The sequence below is a fragment of the Rhineura floridana genome, chromosome 16, assembly GCF_030035675.1.
Source record: "Rhineura floridana isolate rRhiFlo1 chromosome 16, rRhiFlo1.hap2, whole genome shotgun sequence".
Lineage (NCBI taxonomy): Eukaryota > Metazoa > Chordata > Lepidosauria > Squamata > Rhineuridae > Rhineura > Rhineura floridana.
In genome coordinates this window covers 13,930,865-13,946,835 of record NC_084495.1, presented here as the reverse complement: position 1 = coordinate 13,946,835, position 15,971 = coordinate 13,930,865, and the positions used below count along the sequence as shown (strand labels likewise).

The window sequence follows — 15,971 nt, the reverse complement described above, 5'->3', positions numbered from 1 at the left end:
GAATCTAAACCTGAGACATCTAATGCAGCATCAAAGCCAAGCTCAGGGGCTCTCTGCCTTTAACGAAGTAGTTGATTTCATGAAGAATCAGACCACAGGGACAGACCACAGGTGAAAGAGGAGTGTAGCTATGGGTAAAGTCAAGCTTTTGAGTCTGTTCCTGGGGATCTCTCAGAAAAGGGTGAGACAATTCAACAGATTAAACTTCATTCATGTAAGTTAACACTCTCTCTGGATAGAGGTAAGTTAACACACTCTCTGGATAGAAGAGGAGTGATAGGGATGGTCACTGCCCCTGCCCTGGCCTTCACATCCTCTCCACTAGTGGATGGTGGGTGGGAGAGATTGGCTGGTGCTATGTGCCTCTTTCACACACACACACACACATACCACCTAAGGAAGGCTGGCTACAGGGCTGGACTAAGAAGAGGATGTTTGGGACAGGATTTTTGTGCTTGCTCCTCAGTAGTGGCTGGTGTCCATTAGGACTGATAGGGTGGAAGGCAGAGAGCCCCAAAGTAGGTGGAGCTAGAACCAATGACAGTTGGAGTCAACTGATGCTACTTTTGTCTAGGATGCCTATAGATTACCTCTGTCCTGGCTAGATCCATATGCACAGAAAGTAGATAAGAATAAGCTGTGGGTGATCTGCAGTAGATCAGCAAGGATGAGCTCTGGTGAAATTAAATGAAGAAAAGCTTGGGATAACCAGGAGTAGATTTTTGTGTGGAAGGAGCTCCATTCACTTCTGTTATTCAAAACAAATTCCTGGTCTCAGAATTCTTTACCTGTATGTCTTTTGTACTAGACTGGTGGACTGCAGGGTTGTAGCAAAAAAAAAAATAGATCCCGCAAGGCTGAAGTCTGCCCACACCTGTGCTCGTGTATTGGAAATTATCAATTTCTAGTGATGGAAGGGGCACTTTTCCAAGCTGCTCCCATCGCAAGACCTGGTAATGGTTTACGTATACTTCTTATATGGGGCTGTTTTTCACACATGTGGCAGTTCCAGGCTGTGACAGCGGTAGTGAGCACATGTGCTGCCAGGAGCAATTAGGTGGTACATATCAAATGTAGGAATTGGGCTTCCATCAGCAGGGAAGCAACAGCTCCTATTTCAAATTCAAAAGCAAACAGCAGCGAAGCGACAATGTAAAAGCAACCCCAGAACATACTGTCTCTAAATGATCATTTCCCTCCAGACCACCCAAACTTACTGTGAATAGTTTGGGGGGGGGCTTAGATCAAGCTGAAATGGCAACCACTGCTTTTTCTTCTTCTAGGATATGTTCGACTTTACCATAATGCAACAACTTACAAATAAATCAGGAAAGTGAGAAGCATCTATGAACAGGTAGTAATTCTCCCAAACAACATATTCAGTTTTTTTTTTATCAAAGGTATTCAGATTTGACCTTTTGCTTCAGAATGCCACAGACTTACAAAACACAGAAGCATCAAAGGAGGGCAACATGACCTCTTTTTGCCTAACATCACAGGTGGTCAGCCTCATTTCTTAGCAGCAACTGCAAAAATCAATTCAAACAGATGAAACAACTCTGCCAATATTTGTTAACACTGCAAATGTCAACCCAACCTCCATGGAAGATGCAAAGTCATCTCCTAAACAATCCACCCATCAAGATGTCACTCCATGAGCAACAGTTCATTTACTTCAAGGATGGAACACCTGTGGCCCTCCAGATGTTGCTGGACTGTAGCTCCCATAACCCTATCCCTTTGTCATGCTGACATTTAAAAACCAATACAAATATTATTAAAAGCAATAATAAAAGCATCAATAAATACTGCATTGGTTAGAGAGAAATTCATGTTACAAAGGCCTGTCTAAAAATTTCAGTTTTCAAGAGACACCCGAAAGAAAGAAGGGATGGTTCCTGCCGTACCTCTGTTGGTAGGGAGTTCCACAGGTCAGAGTCTGTCACACTAAAGGCTTGGGCCCTAGCAGAAGCCAACCAAACATCAGGGATGTGAGGCACCACCGAAAGTGCCCTATCAGAAGATCTCAGTGATCAAGATGGAACAGAAAGAGTCAGACAGGCCTTAAGGTACTTTGGATGCAAGTTGTTTAGGGCTCTGTGAATAAACACAAGTACTTTGAACCTGGTTCTATTCCTACCTTTCTACCAATCTTGATATTCAAAACAGTGTGCATCTTAAATCAGAAAACAATAAACTAAAACTACAAAATTAATAGAAAGCACGCAGACAGACCTCCAAAGTAGATGCCTCAGGTAAACAGATCCACTGTCAAACCACAGCTGACCTAAAGGCTTATCTATGTTGGAAGCAGGGCAAGAGCAACTCCTATTTGGGTTCTTTTGTGTGTATTCCAGAAGGAAGTTAGAGTTAGGGTTCTCCAGCTGTCTAGGCTTGCCTATCTTTACCTGTGCTGTTCTCTACCTAACTTCCTTCCCTTGTAAACTGATATGCTCAGGGAAGCTTATCTGCCTCTCCTTCCTTTGTCTTCATCTTCAACTGTCGGAGGAGAGAGGAGACATCTTTGCCTTTGCTCTCTCTCCTGAGCTATGAGGGCAATATCCAAGTCTGGGCATTGCTCCTCCAACTTAGAACAAGGTATGCCTTTCCTATCTACTATGTATTTCTATAAAGAAAGTAGCTTTTCTTATTTTACTAAGTCTTAAGTCTCAGACCGCTGACGATGTCTGCATATACAAATTTACATAACAATCTAAAGAACCAGTTTGAGGTCCTGAATATATTTTGCAATAAAGACATTCATCAACAGTTAAAAAGACTTCTTACTAACTCCAGGTTCATTCTATACAAGACATTCCGACAAAAAATAATAATCGATTTTAATTGTAGAGTGAACATACCACAGTGTTGTTCGCCGTAGCATCCAGAGCATTTCTTTTTTAAATTGCCATATGGATGGGCTCTAGCAGACTGTTTGGGCTTGTTATATCCACAAAAACTGCTCTGTTCTCTGCTGAGAGAAGAAGAAAAATATTGGTTCTCAGGAACATAAAAGGAGCCACAGATGTGTGTTTATATGCTTTAAAATGTCTTTAAATGATCAGGCTCATTCCTTGAAAAGCTGATCATCATTTGATGCATCTTTTGCTAAACAGTTCAGAGTTTGCATAATTTTATTGCCAGCACATAAGACTGCATTTTGGGAAACTGACGTTTTACCCACTGAACACATTCTCTGCCACTTTTTATGTCAGCTGAAAAGGAAATTGCACGATAAGCTAAACAGGTGCTGCCTGCCTGTTGCTTTCACCCATGAAGCCCCATGGAATGTTCACAAACATTCTTATTTCTCATCACTGTGAATGTTCCATTACTCATTAAAGGCCCATCGAGTTTGGGAAAAGGCAGGATACATGATAGAGGTATATAGAATTATGCACATTGTGGAAAAAGTTGATACGGAGAATATTTTTGTCTTCTTACATAGCACTTGAAGCTAGGACCATTCAAAAAAGCTGGATGTTTGAACATCCAGAATAGACAAAAGAAGGTACTTCTTCACACAGTGCATAGAATTTGTACCCAGAAGATGTAGTGACAGCCACTAACTTAGACAAATAATAATAATAATAATAATTATTATTATTACTACTACTACTACTACTACTACTACTACTACTACTACTACCACCACCACCACCACCAAACTGGATGGCTATAATAGAAGATTAGATAAATTCATGGAGGATACATAGTGGAACTATGGAATTTGCTCCCACAAGAGGTGGTAATGGCCACCAACATAAATAGATTTAAAAGAAGACTAGACGTTGTTGTTGTTGTTGTTGTTACACTCTTCATCAGTAAAATTCATGGATGGTATCAGGGGCTACTAGCCATGATGCCTCCATTCTGGCTCCACTGCTGAAGCAGTATGCCTCTGAAAATCACAGGTGGGAAGAGTGCTGTTGCATTCAAGTCCTACTTGTGGGCTTCCCATAAGAATCTGGCTGGCCACTGTGAGGACAGGATGCTGGACTAGCTGGGGCTTTTCTTATGTACAAAATGATATAGTTGATCAGTTAAATAGAAATGGGGAAATTATCCTGCTCTGCTTTATAGTTCAAATCACTAAAATAGTATTGTTATTGAAGAGATTGATACAATCAGTTCAAGGAAGCGGTCTTATTGAGAAGGATACTGGTCCCAGCACATTTCAAGCAATTTGCTCTTCAGGGGAGAATTTATATATTAGCACTTTCTTTTTAGTTGCTTCAAAAGGAGCAGTTAACACACAACCATCATCAGTAACTTCACTTTATAAATGTAGCCATTTCTGGAAGCAGACCTTAACCCTCCGGGAAAAAGCAGGTCCTGAGTTGTCATCCTGCCTATTAGTGGGAAAATTTCTCCCTGGTTGGTTCAGCATTGTACTCAGCACATCAAGCTATTTTCTTTTTTTAAAAATAGCTGTTCCAAGCCTGAAAGGGGGGTGCAATTTCAGGAGCATTAGGGGGCCAAGACATTTCAGAGGTGGGCCAGGGTGCTCACCATTGCAATGGTGGAAGCTTCCTCTTTAACCCCCCCCTTTTAGTAACATTTCAGAAAGGCATTATCAATGGAGAAAAGGGGAGGTAGCCCCTAAAAAGGGGGGGAACCACAGGAGAAGAAAAGATATGCCATGAGATCAACTGTTAAATGAAAGAGAAAGAAAAGAATGAGGAAGCATTGCAAAGGTAAGGGTTCCTCCTCTGAAATGCCCCTCCCTCAAAAATGAACAAGGCTGCATTCAGACATGGGGTCTATTGCATTAGTTTTACTGATTATAATGGTAGCACTTTGTTGACCCATAGGCAATACTACCTCTGGTTATTTTCCATCAAGCCTGAAAGCCTGGAGCAAGGATGAGCATTAGCATGAGTTAAGTTTCTTGAAGGTCCTTGGAGAGCCTTGGCAGAGGCCGGGCACGGCCTCAAGGCCAACACCTGCTGCTACCAAGGCAACCAGAGATAAAGGCTTGAGAAGCCTTGCCAGCCTTCTGTGGGGGGTTGATGTCTGTGGGGGTTTTGATCAAGGAGAAGAAGCAGCTTTCTGTGGAGTTCTGTTACTGAGTGTTTCTTGCTAGGAGGAAAGTGAAACTGCTTTGTAAGCGTGCTTGCCTTAATGTCCGAGTAAAGGACTCTTAAACTATCTCTTGCCTCTGGAGTTTCTTGACCGTCTCAATCTCAAGTGTAAGCTGCGCTGATCACGCAAACATCCGCAAACATCAACAGGTTTATGGGCCCAGATCCAGCGCATGCTACGCTAGAGTAAGAGGCTGGTGTGACTGAAGACAGTGTTCCAGAGGGCAGTTTGTTCGTGCCAGACAGAGGTGAGCGGAGATGGCTGTCAACATGTCTGGAGGCATGCCGATGGAAAGGCTTACAGAATCTAATTACACCAGCTGGAAGCTGAGGATGAGAGCTTTCCTGATAAAAGAGGATTTATTTGAGGTGATAGAAGCGACCCCACCAGCGGCACCTCAAGTGGTCTGGAGGCACAAAGATGAGAAGGTGCAGGCGTTTATTACCCTGGCTCTATCTGATTCTCAACTTCTGTACGTGAGAGATGAACCCTCAGCCAGAAGAATGTGGGATGTGTTGCAAGCCCTTCATGTGCAGCAGACAGCGGGATCTAAGCTGTGTCTGGCAAGACGGCTGTACCAGATCCGTTTCACAGATGAATGCACCATGAGTGAGCATCTCACTGAATTCAGGCATTTATTTGCTGAGTTGGAGGATAGAGGGATGGAACATAGTATTCTTAAGAACATAAGAACATAAGAAGAGCCTGCTGGATCAGGCCAGTGGCCCATCTAGTCCAGCATCCTGTTCTCACAGTGGCTAACCAGGTGCCTGGGGGAAGCCCACAAGCAGGACCCGAGTGCAAGAACACTCTCCCCTCCTGAGGCTTCCGGCAACTGGTTTTCAGAAGCATGCTGCCTCTGACTAGGGTGGCAGAGCACAGCCATCATGGCTAGTAGCCATTGATAGCCCTGTCCTCCATGAATTTGTCTAATCTTCTTTTAAAGCCGTCCAAGCTGGTGGCCATTACTGCATCTTGTTGGAGCAAATTCCATAGTTTAACTATGCGCTGAGTAAAGAAGTACTTCCTTTTGTCTGTCCTGAATCTTCCAACATTCAGCTTCTTTGATTCTCCACGAGTTCTAGTATTATGAGAGAGGGAGAAGAACTTTTCTCTATCCACTTTCTCAATGCCATGCATAATTTTATACACTTCTATCATGTCTCCTCTGACCAGCCTTTTCTCTAAACTAAAAAGCCCCAAATGCTGCAACCTTTCCTCGTAAGGGAGTCGCTCCATCCCCTTGATCATTCTGGTTGCCCTCTTCTGAACCTTTTCCAACTCTAGAATATCCTTTTTGAGATGAGGTGACCAGAACTGTACACAGTATTCCAAATGCGGCTGCACCATAGATTTATACAATGGCATTATGATATCGGCTGTTTTATTTTCAATACCTTTCCTAATTATTGCTAGCATGGAATTTTCCTTTTTCACAGCTGCCGCACACTGGGTCGACATTTTATTTATTTATTTAATTTAATTTGTATACCGCCCTAAGCCCAAGGGCTCTCTGGGCGGTGTACATAAAATAAAGCAATCAGGAATATATAAATAAAATAAAACAATAGAATCAAACCAACAAAGGTAAACAAAAATAATCAAACAGTAGCAAAATACAACAATACATATAATAATACGCATTAAAATGCCTGGGAATATAAAAAGGTTTTCACCTGGCGCCGAAAAGATAGCAGCGTCGGCACCAGGCGCACCTCATCGGAGAGACCATTCCATAGTTCGGGAGCCACAACCGAAAAGGCCCTATTTCTAGTCACAACCCTCCCAGCTTCTCGATGGGATGGTACTCGGAGGAGGGCCTTAGATGTTGAGCGCAGTGTACGGGTAGTTTCATATTGGGAGAGGCGCTCCACCAGGTATTGCGGTCCCATGCCGTGTAAGGCTTTATAGGTCAAAACCAGCACTTTGAATTTAGCCCGGAAACAAATAGGAAGCCAGTGCAGACAAACCAGAACGGGTGTAATATGAGCGGACCTTCTTGTCCGCGTCAACAATCTGGCCGCTGCATTCTGGACTAACTGTAGTTTCCGAACTGTCTTCAAGGGCAGCCCAACGTAGAGCGCATTGCAGTAGTCTAATCTAGAAGTTACCAGAGCATGAACGACTGAGGTGAGGTCGTCACTGTCCAGATAGGGACGTAGCTGGGCTACCAATCGGAGATGGTAGAAAGTGCTGTCCACTACAACCCCGAGGTCTCTCTCCTGGTCGGTCACCGCCAGTTCAGACCCCATGAGCACATATGTGAAATTCAGATTTTTTGCTCCAATATGCATAATTTTACACATATTATTTTGGCTTCACTGGATGAAAGTTGGAGCAATCTCGTCATGGCGATGGAGGCAATGCCAGATGGAGGATTAAATTTGGACTTTATTGAAGAAAAATTGACCCAGGAATGGCAGAGACGACAAGAGAAGAAAAAGACTGAGCTGCAAGCTGTCAAAAGTAAGCAGGTAAGCTTCAAAGAGCAGCAGGGCACTAAAACATGTTATTTTTGTGGAGCGCGTGGGCACATTCAAAGGTACTGTGCAATCAAGCGAAAAACCAGAGATGGAGGCTGGAAGCAGAGCAGCGTGAACTTTGTTAGCACAGAAAAGCCTCAAGTTGAGACAGACTGGGTGATTGACAGTGGTGCGTCCCATACACTCGTTAAGGACATGAGTTTGTTTCACACATCTACAGCTGTGCAGGACTCTGTTCTATTAGCAGATGGTTCCAAAAGAGTCATGAAGGCACGAGGGACGGTGAGATTGAATAAGATTGGCATTATTTGTGATGTGTTGTATGTCCCTGAATTGTCCAACAATATCCTGTCTATCAGAAAATTAACTAGTATTGGGTTTAAGGTGGTGTTTGAAAAGGACAAATGTTTTGTGAAAAGAGGGGGTGAGGTATGCATGCAAGGAAGCCTGAAAGATGCACAGTTCGTTATAGAAAGCAATCAGGCAGGGTGTGCTGCGTTCGGAGCTGAGGCGCAAACACATAAAGGCTGTGTGCATGCATTGGCACAAAAGGCTGGGGCATGCAAACTACGAAACAATTAAGAAAACCCCGAGTCATAGTGAAAACATGCATTTGACAGATTGTGGTCAGTTGATTGATTGTGATGCCTGCCATAAAGCTAAAGCGACAATTGCATCCATAAACAGGGAGGCTGAAAGCACAACAACTGCTCCCTACCACTTAGTGCATGTTGATTTATCAGGGCCTATACAGAGTTCACGAGGGGGTGCGAAATACTTTATGGTAGTGGTCGACGATTTCTCAAGGTTTTGTCACGTTTATTTGCTGAAACGGAAAGATGAAGCAGAGCAGAAGCTGCGCCTGTTCATCAAGAGAATCGAAACTCAGCATAACATCACTGTAAAAGCTATCCGATCAGACCGGGGGGGGGGAATTCACGAGCAAAGGGTTGCATGAATTCCTGGCAAGCAAGAGAATAGCACTTAAACCTTCTACTGGGTTTGCAGAGAGCAAGAATAGATCCCTTCAGGAAGCATTGAGAACCATGTTGGGTGATTCCAGTCTAGCACACTCTTTCTGGACAGAGTGTATTTTGTATGCAAATTACATACACAACAGGGTGTTGCACAGTGCACTTGGGATGTCTCCATATGAAAAGCTCACTGGAAGAAAACCTAGGGTGCAGCATATTGAGAGATTTGGAGCCCGCTGCTGCTGGGTTCACATCCCACAGGGAAAAAGACGTGGCAAACTGGCACCCAGGGCACAGGAAGGGTTTGTGCTGGGTTTCCAGAATGCGTGTGGGTCCCACAAACACAGCAGGTTGTTCTGAGCGGAAGCATTAAAGTCTCAGACAAGCCTTGGGATCATAAACAAACAGTTATACTCGATGGGTCAGACGAAACGCCAACACAAGGGGTAAAAGTGGAAGGAACACAAATTCCACTGAAGGATGCATTAAATGAACTGATTTGGGGCAAACATAAAACAAAGAAACGTAAGGCTGACGATTTGACATATCCTGAGCAAGCTGTGCCAGGAACAAGCTCAGGTGGTGGTGCAGTGGGAGCCGAAGCTCCAGTTCCCTTAAGACGCCCTGAGAGAGCTAATATTGGGAAGCTGCCTGACAGATTTACAGTGGGTGTAGTCAGCGGCCCGGGTATGTGTAAAGAAATAGAGATGGATGCAGAAACTTTGTATCTGACCTGTGTACAACCAAAGTTTGATTAATAAAGTTTGAGCTTTGTGAACTGTAAACTGCAATGTACTGAACTGTAACTGGTGACTGAAATGTATTACTGAATGCATACATGTGTAGAAATGTACTGTAGAAATGTACTGCTGAAATGTAAATGTTATAGATGCAAATGTAATGTGCAGTCTTGATGGAAAAGTGGGAGCTGTTGACCCATAGGCAATACTACCTCTGGTTATTTTCCATCAAGCCTTAAAGCCTGGAGCAAGGATGAGCCTTAGCATGAGTTAAGTTTCTTGAAGGTCCTTGGAGAGCCTTGGCAGAGGCCAGACACGGCCTCAAGGCCAACACCTGCTGCTACCAAGGCAACCAGAGATAAAGGCTTGAGAAGCCTTGCCAGCCTTCTGTGGGGGGTTGATGTCTGTGGGGGTTTTGATCAAGGAGAAGAAGCAGCTTTCTGTGGAGTTCTGTTACTGAGTGTTTCTTGCTAGGAGGAAAGTGAAACTGCTTTGTAAGCGTGCTTGCCTTAATGTCCGAGTAAAGGACTCTTAAACTATCTCTTGCCTCTGGAGTTTCTTGACCGTCTCAATCTCAAGTGTAAGCTGCGCTGATCACGCAAACATCCGCAAACATCAACACACTTCTGTCTCAGGCCACATTCACACCATAGATTTATTCTGCTATCATTCCACTTTAAACAGTCATGGTTTCCCCCAAAGAATCCTGGGAAGTGCATTTTGTGAAGGATGCTCAGATCTGGAGACATTCTCCTCACAGAGTTACAAATTTCAGAGTGGTCTCATCGTCATTACTTCCTTCCAGAGAACTCTAGAAATTGTAGTTCTATGAGAAGAATGTGTCCAACTCCCAGCACCCTTCACAAAATATACTTCCCAGGATTCTTTGGGGGACACCATGACTGTTTAAGTGGAATAATAGTGAAATAAATCTATGAATGTGAATGTGGTGTGAATGTGCCCCCAATTTCTAACATTCATTTTACACTGCAGTACCTGTTGCCCTATGGAACCATGGTTTTTCAACAGATATACTGCCATGTTGCACTAAATTTCATTCACCGCAGTGGGCGTGGTATGACACAATGAACATCAGACATGTCTCTATTCCCCCTCCTTTATTGCACATGCACACTTTTGTTCCCTCATGAAAACAGTGGGAAAGTACTGTATGCCAGTATACCACACAAATTGTATCACTTTACTTCCGTTATTTTCTGGGTTAATAGGGTTGCAAATGGATTTTTTTTTCTGGAAGCAATAAATACAAAAATGAGTGCTAAACTTCCACTATATTCCACTAGATTTCCACAAGTGGCTTTGACATCATGTGAAAGATCAAATAAAATGTGGAAATTATCAGACAAGGAAACATCGGGGAAATGGATTAAACTGCTGTCCAAATGCAACCCGAAATTACCACCCCAAATTTACCCAAGGCGCGATGAATTTGGAGGTGGCCTTTTTGACTTAGCCCTAAATTTGTACCCCATTGTGGAAGCTCAGCTGAGCATATGGTTCACATGGCCTTATTTTTCTCTCTTTCTGCTGGTTGAACCATTGTGTATCAGTTCCTTCTAACTCAGGAGAGGCTGCAACCTCAGGAGGAAAGCCTAAGATGCTGTATTTCTCATGGGCAAAAATACTGACCTATGGTCGATAATGCATTGTCTTTGACACCAAGTCTATAACAAAACGCAAAGTGTCCCATGAGTAGGTTCACACAGGGAAGCAGATCTAGAGAACACCAACACTAGCAGAGAATTGAAGCCTGGGGCAGCAAAGCCATCTCAATCTCTGTTGTGGAAAGGGTTGCAGAGTGTTAAATATAGCTTGTTTGTTCCATACTTCAGTCTCTTGCGGTATCATTTTATAAAGTTTGCAGCAGCTAATATTACAGAGTCTGTGCAGCAGAGCAGCAGAGCATCACTTACCAGATCCTGATATGACATGAATTCAATAGCCACATTTCTTGGAATTCACATTTGAATTTGAAATGTTTGCATCCTGCTTCATTAACTGCATTCGTATGTATGTTGTTGTTGTTTTCAAAAACAGACCTATAGTACATTAATTCTTAGCCTTACTTACAAAAGCAGTTTCAGTTGTTGCCACTGACCTGGAGAAATGTCTGCATCCATACTGTTACACATGCCCTATTTCTTAAAGTGGTGAGAAATTCAAGGGGCTAAACACTTATCCAGGTGTGGTGTCCTTTGGAAGAAGGGAGGTCACAAGAGGCTTATTGGTATTTTGTAATATTTGCATTTATTTAAAGATACTAGGGGCACTCTGCCCCCCTGCTCACTCTACTCACCAACTCTCTTGCTCCACTTACCAACTAGGGACTCTCTCTCACACACACAGAGGCAGGGATTCCCAAACAGATCATCCCCCACAAAACGGGTTGCCAAGCTCCCTCCTCTACTCCCCTTTATACTTTCTCCTGTGAGGAGGGTGGCAGCAGGCTGAGGCAAGTGACACAGGAACAGTGGGGAGTGGCTGGAGCACCGCATCTGCAACCGTCCTGCTCTCCCACTGCTTCCATCCACCTTCCATTCCACCGTTGATGCTGTTGATGAGGTGTGTGTGGGGGGACAGCAACAGCAGAGGAGAATGGTTGATGAGGAGCTACTCCAGGCTGTGCTTCCTGTACTTCCGTGGCTTGCCTGGTCCACCTTGCTCTCCCACCTTGCTTGCTTGCTCACCTCATGCCCACCACCCTTGCCCACTGGTCTGCTATCATATCATCTTTACCAGAAGTGGAGGTGGGACTGGCAAGGAGGATATGCCCTTTTCTTACAATGGCTCCCACAGTCCGGAACAGTCTCTATTTCCTAATAATTATGAGTCATTTATCTGTAACTTCCCAGACAAAGGAGATCCTAACCAGGGCCACTGAGGTTATCACCAGTTGTCCTATGGATCCCATTGACCCTCTCCTTTACAACCTTCGGTCTCAAAACTGTACAAGCGAGTCCATCCATCATGATCTTCATTAAAGGCCCTTTTCAGGCTAGCCCATCTTGTATGTGTGATGGGTGAAAAATTCCCTGGCATATTCTCCAACTCTTCAGATGCTCAAAAGGGGAAAACCCCAGATGCTTTCAGAACACTCTATTTTGCTAGTTTCATTGTGTCAAATATGAGAACAAGTTATATAAAAATTATGAGTTTTGGTATCAGTCTCACCATAAGTATTGTATAGCCTATATATCCCATATTTAACTTGTGGTACCTGTTGGTATAGGCAAACTTGCATGTTCCCTTGTAAAGGAGAGATGTTCCCTTTAAGGGATATTTGGAGAAATATCCTATGTACCTGTTTACCATGATTTAACTTCCTAATGGGTGGGATTAGTTACCTGGCTTCCTCCTCCTTTGTCTTGGGGATTCCTGCATAATCTCCATTACTGACCTTTTTACCTCTGGGAGAGGCCGCATGGCAGATGCTCTCCTCAAAGCATCACTACCAAAGACTAAAATGAACTAAGACTTCTACTTTTTCTTTCATCTAAGCTAGAGCCTATGTCTCCTGAACATATGAAAGGTTGTGAGTAAATAAATATTCAGTCAAAGCCAGAATTTTTTTTATTGGGTTTTATGGATAAACAAAAGGAAAAGAAATATGGAAAAATAATATTATATATGATTACGGCAGCAAGATTATTATATGCACAAAAGTGGAAAATGGAATCAATACCAACAATGGAAGAATAGCTATTGAAATTAATGGACTTAGTAGAGATGGACAAATTGACATGCCTTCTCAAAGAAAAAATAACAGATACATTCCTTAAGGAATGGAAGCCTCTTTGGGACTTTTTGTTGAAAGAAAAAAATGAAATGATGATAATGGGATTTGACGATTAATTAAGATAGACTATGGAAAAAAGTGAATTTCGTATGTTTTAGGGGACAGGTTCGATATATATTATATACTTATAGCTGATGTGTGACAAATCGGAAGTCAAGTTTTTCTTTTTATTTTTGTTGTATTGTTTTTGTTGTTTGATTTTGTTGTGTTTGTTTTATGAAAAATTGAATAATAAAAATTATTACAAAAAAAAAGAAAGGTTGTGAGTAAATATTCTTTATCTTTTACCTAAGAAGGTTGTGTCTGCTGTTATTTGTGCCTAGGGAAAGGTGTGGACTGGTTTACATTCTCACTCTGTTGCTTGCATTTATATCTCTGCTAAGAAATAGGACCTAGAAACTTAGTTCCTATTTCATTTTATATTTTTTAAATTCCAAACAATACCTGTATACTGTGTTTTCACTTTGGCAGGAGTTCATAAAGGCTCCTGCCTTTGTGCCATATCCCCTTACTGGTTTGTTAAAGAAATAAAAGCTCCTGAGTTCAAAGGAAACGAGGCTTGCATTCCAGCCAATGGCATCATTGGTCTACCTTCCAAAGTCCAGAATGCTGCCCCTGTTCACCCCCTCTTCACTACACCCCAGACCCCAACTGTAAGAAGGCAAAATTATCTCTGCCATATTTCCTTTCAGAATATGCCCCCCATTCTAAATAGAGGGTTCTGATCCTGCTCCATTTGCAACAAAGCAAGTCTGCCCAGTCTCAAAAGGGAAGCAAAATTTCTCGTCAGGCATAATGTGAATGGCCAGGATAGAAGAGCTAGATTGAAAGAGTTTAGGGAAGAGCCTACCTCAGCTATTGTGGACATGCCTTGTACACAGAGGGTCTCAGACTGAATTTCTGGCATCTCCAAGGTCTTAGGCACTGGGGCTAGGAAATGCCCCTCTTTGCCAAATATCCTGGAGAATGATTGCCAATTGTGGGGTACATGCATGGTATTGCCCCTTTGGGCAAGGTTTGGGAATTAACACACCCTAAGAGAGGTGTGGATTGAAACAGGCCACAACTTTATTGATTAAAGCAGGTAAGTAGGGTTGGTATGGCAACGGAGGCAGAGTTGATGCCCCCGCAAACAACATACCTTTTCCTTGACAAACACCTCAGAATGACACCTCAGAATGTGGAGCACTTGGGAGTTGGCCAGCATAAAATGGACCCAGTGTAGTGTGTGCCAGACATCTGAAGTCTCACTGGCAACTTAAGCTATGTGACTTCATAAGAACATAAGAACATAAGAAGAGCCTGCTGGATCAGGCCAGTGGCCCATCTAGTCCAGCATCCTGTTCTCACAGTGGCCAACCAGGTGCCTGGGGGAAGCCCGCAAGCAGGACCCGAGTGCAAGAACACTCTCCCCTCCTGAGGCTTCCGGCAACTGGTTTTCAGAAGCATGCTGCCTCTGACTAAGGTGGCAGAGCACAGCCATCATGGCTAGTAGCCATTGATAGCCCTGTCCTCCATGAATTTGTCTAATCTTCTTTTAAAGCCGTCCAAGCTGGTGGCCATTACTGCATCTTGTGGGAGCAAATTCCATAGTTTAACTATGCGCTGAGTAAAGAAGTACTTCCTTTTGTCTGTCCTGAATCTTCCAACATTCAGCTTCTTTGAATGTTCACGAGTTCTAGTATTATGAGAGAGGGAGAAGAACTTTTCTCTATCCACTTTCACAATGCCATGCATAATTTTATACACTTCTATCATGTCTCCTCTGACCCGCCTTTTCTCTAAACTAAAAAGCCCCAAATGCTGCAACCTTTCCTCGTAAGGGAGTCGCTCCATCCCCTTGATCATTCTGGTTGCCCTCTTCTGAACCTTTTCCAACTCTATAATATCCTTTTTGAGATGAGGCGACCAGAACTGTACACAGTATTCCAAATGCGGCCGCACCATAGATTTATACAACGGCATGATGATATCGGCTGTTTTATTTTCAATACCTTTCCTAATTATCGCTAGCATGGAATTTGCCTTTTTCACAGCTGCCGCACACTGGGTCGACATTTTCATCGTGCTGTCCACTACAACCCCGAGGTCTCTCTCCTGGTCGGTCACCGCCAGTTCAAACCCCATGAGCGTATATGTGAAATTCAGATTTTTTGCTCCAATATGCATAATTTTATACTTGTTTATATTGAATTGCATTTGCCATTTTTCCGCCCATTCACTCAGTTTGGAGAGGTCTTTTTGGAGCTCTTCGCAATCCCTTTTTGTTTTAACAACCCTGAACAATTTAGTGTCGTCAGCAAACTTGGCCACTTCACTGCTCACTCCTAATTCTAGGTCATTAATGAACAAGTTGAAAAGTACAGGTCCCAATACCGATCCTTGAGGGACTCCACTTTCTACAGCCCTCCATTGGGAGAACTGTCTGTTTATTCCTGCTCTCTGCTTTCTGCTTCTTAACCAATTCCTTATCCACAAGAGGACCTCTCCTCTTATTCCATGACTGCTAAGCTTCCTCAGAAGCCTTTGGTGAGGTACCTTGTCAAACACTTTTTGAAAGTCTAAGTACACTATGTCCACTGGATCACCTCTATCTATATGCTTGTTGACACTCTCAAAGAATTCTAATAGGTTACTGAGACAGGACTTTCCCTTGCAGAAGCCATGCTGGCTCTGCTTCAGCAAGGCTTGTTCTTCTATGTGCTTAGTTAATCTAGCTTTAATAATACTTTCTACCAGTTTTCCAGGGACAGAAGTTAAGCTAACTGGCCTGTAATTTCCGGGATCCCCTCTGGATCCCTTTTTGAAGATTGGCGTTACATTTGCCACTTTCCAGTCCTCAGGCACGGAGGAGGACCCGAGGGACAAGTTA

The 15,971-nt window shown here is 43.2% G+C and overlaps 1 long non-coding RNA gene across 1 annotated transcript in view; it reads right to left on the bottom strand.

Annotated features, from left to right (window-relative positions):
- LOC133371262 (uncharacterized) overlaps positions 1–15,971 on the bottom strand; it is a 384,062-nt gene that overhangs the window by 170,281 nt on the left and 197,810 nt on the right. Inside the window, exon 2 of the long non-coding RNA XR_009759286.1 lies at positions 2,862–2,974. This is a non-coding gene — a long non-coding RNA (uncharacterized LOC133371262). The remainder of the gene's footprint in view (positions 1–2,861; positions 2,975–15,971) is intronic.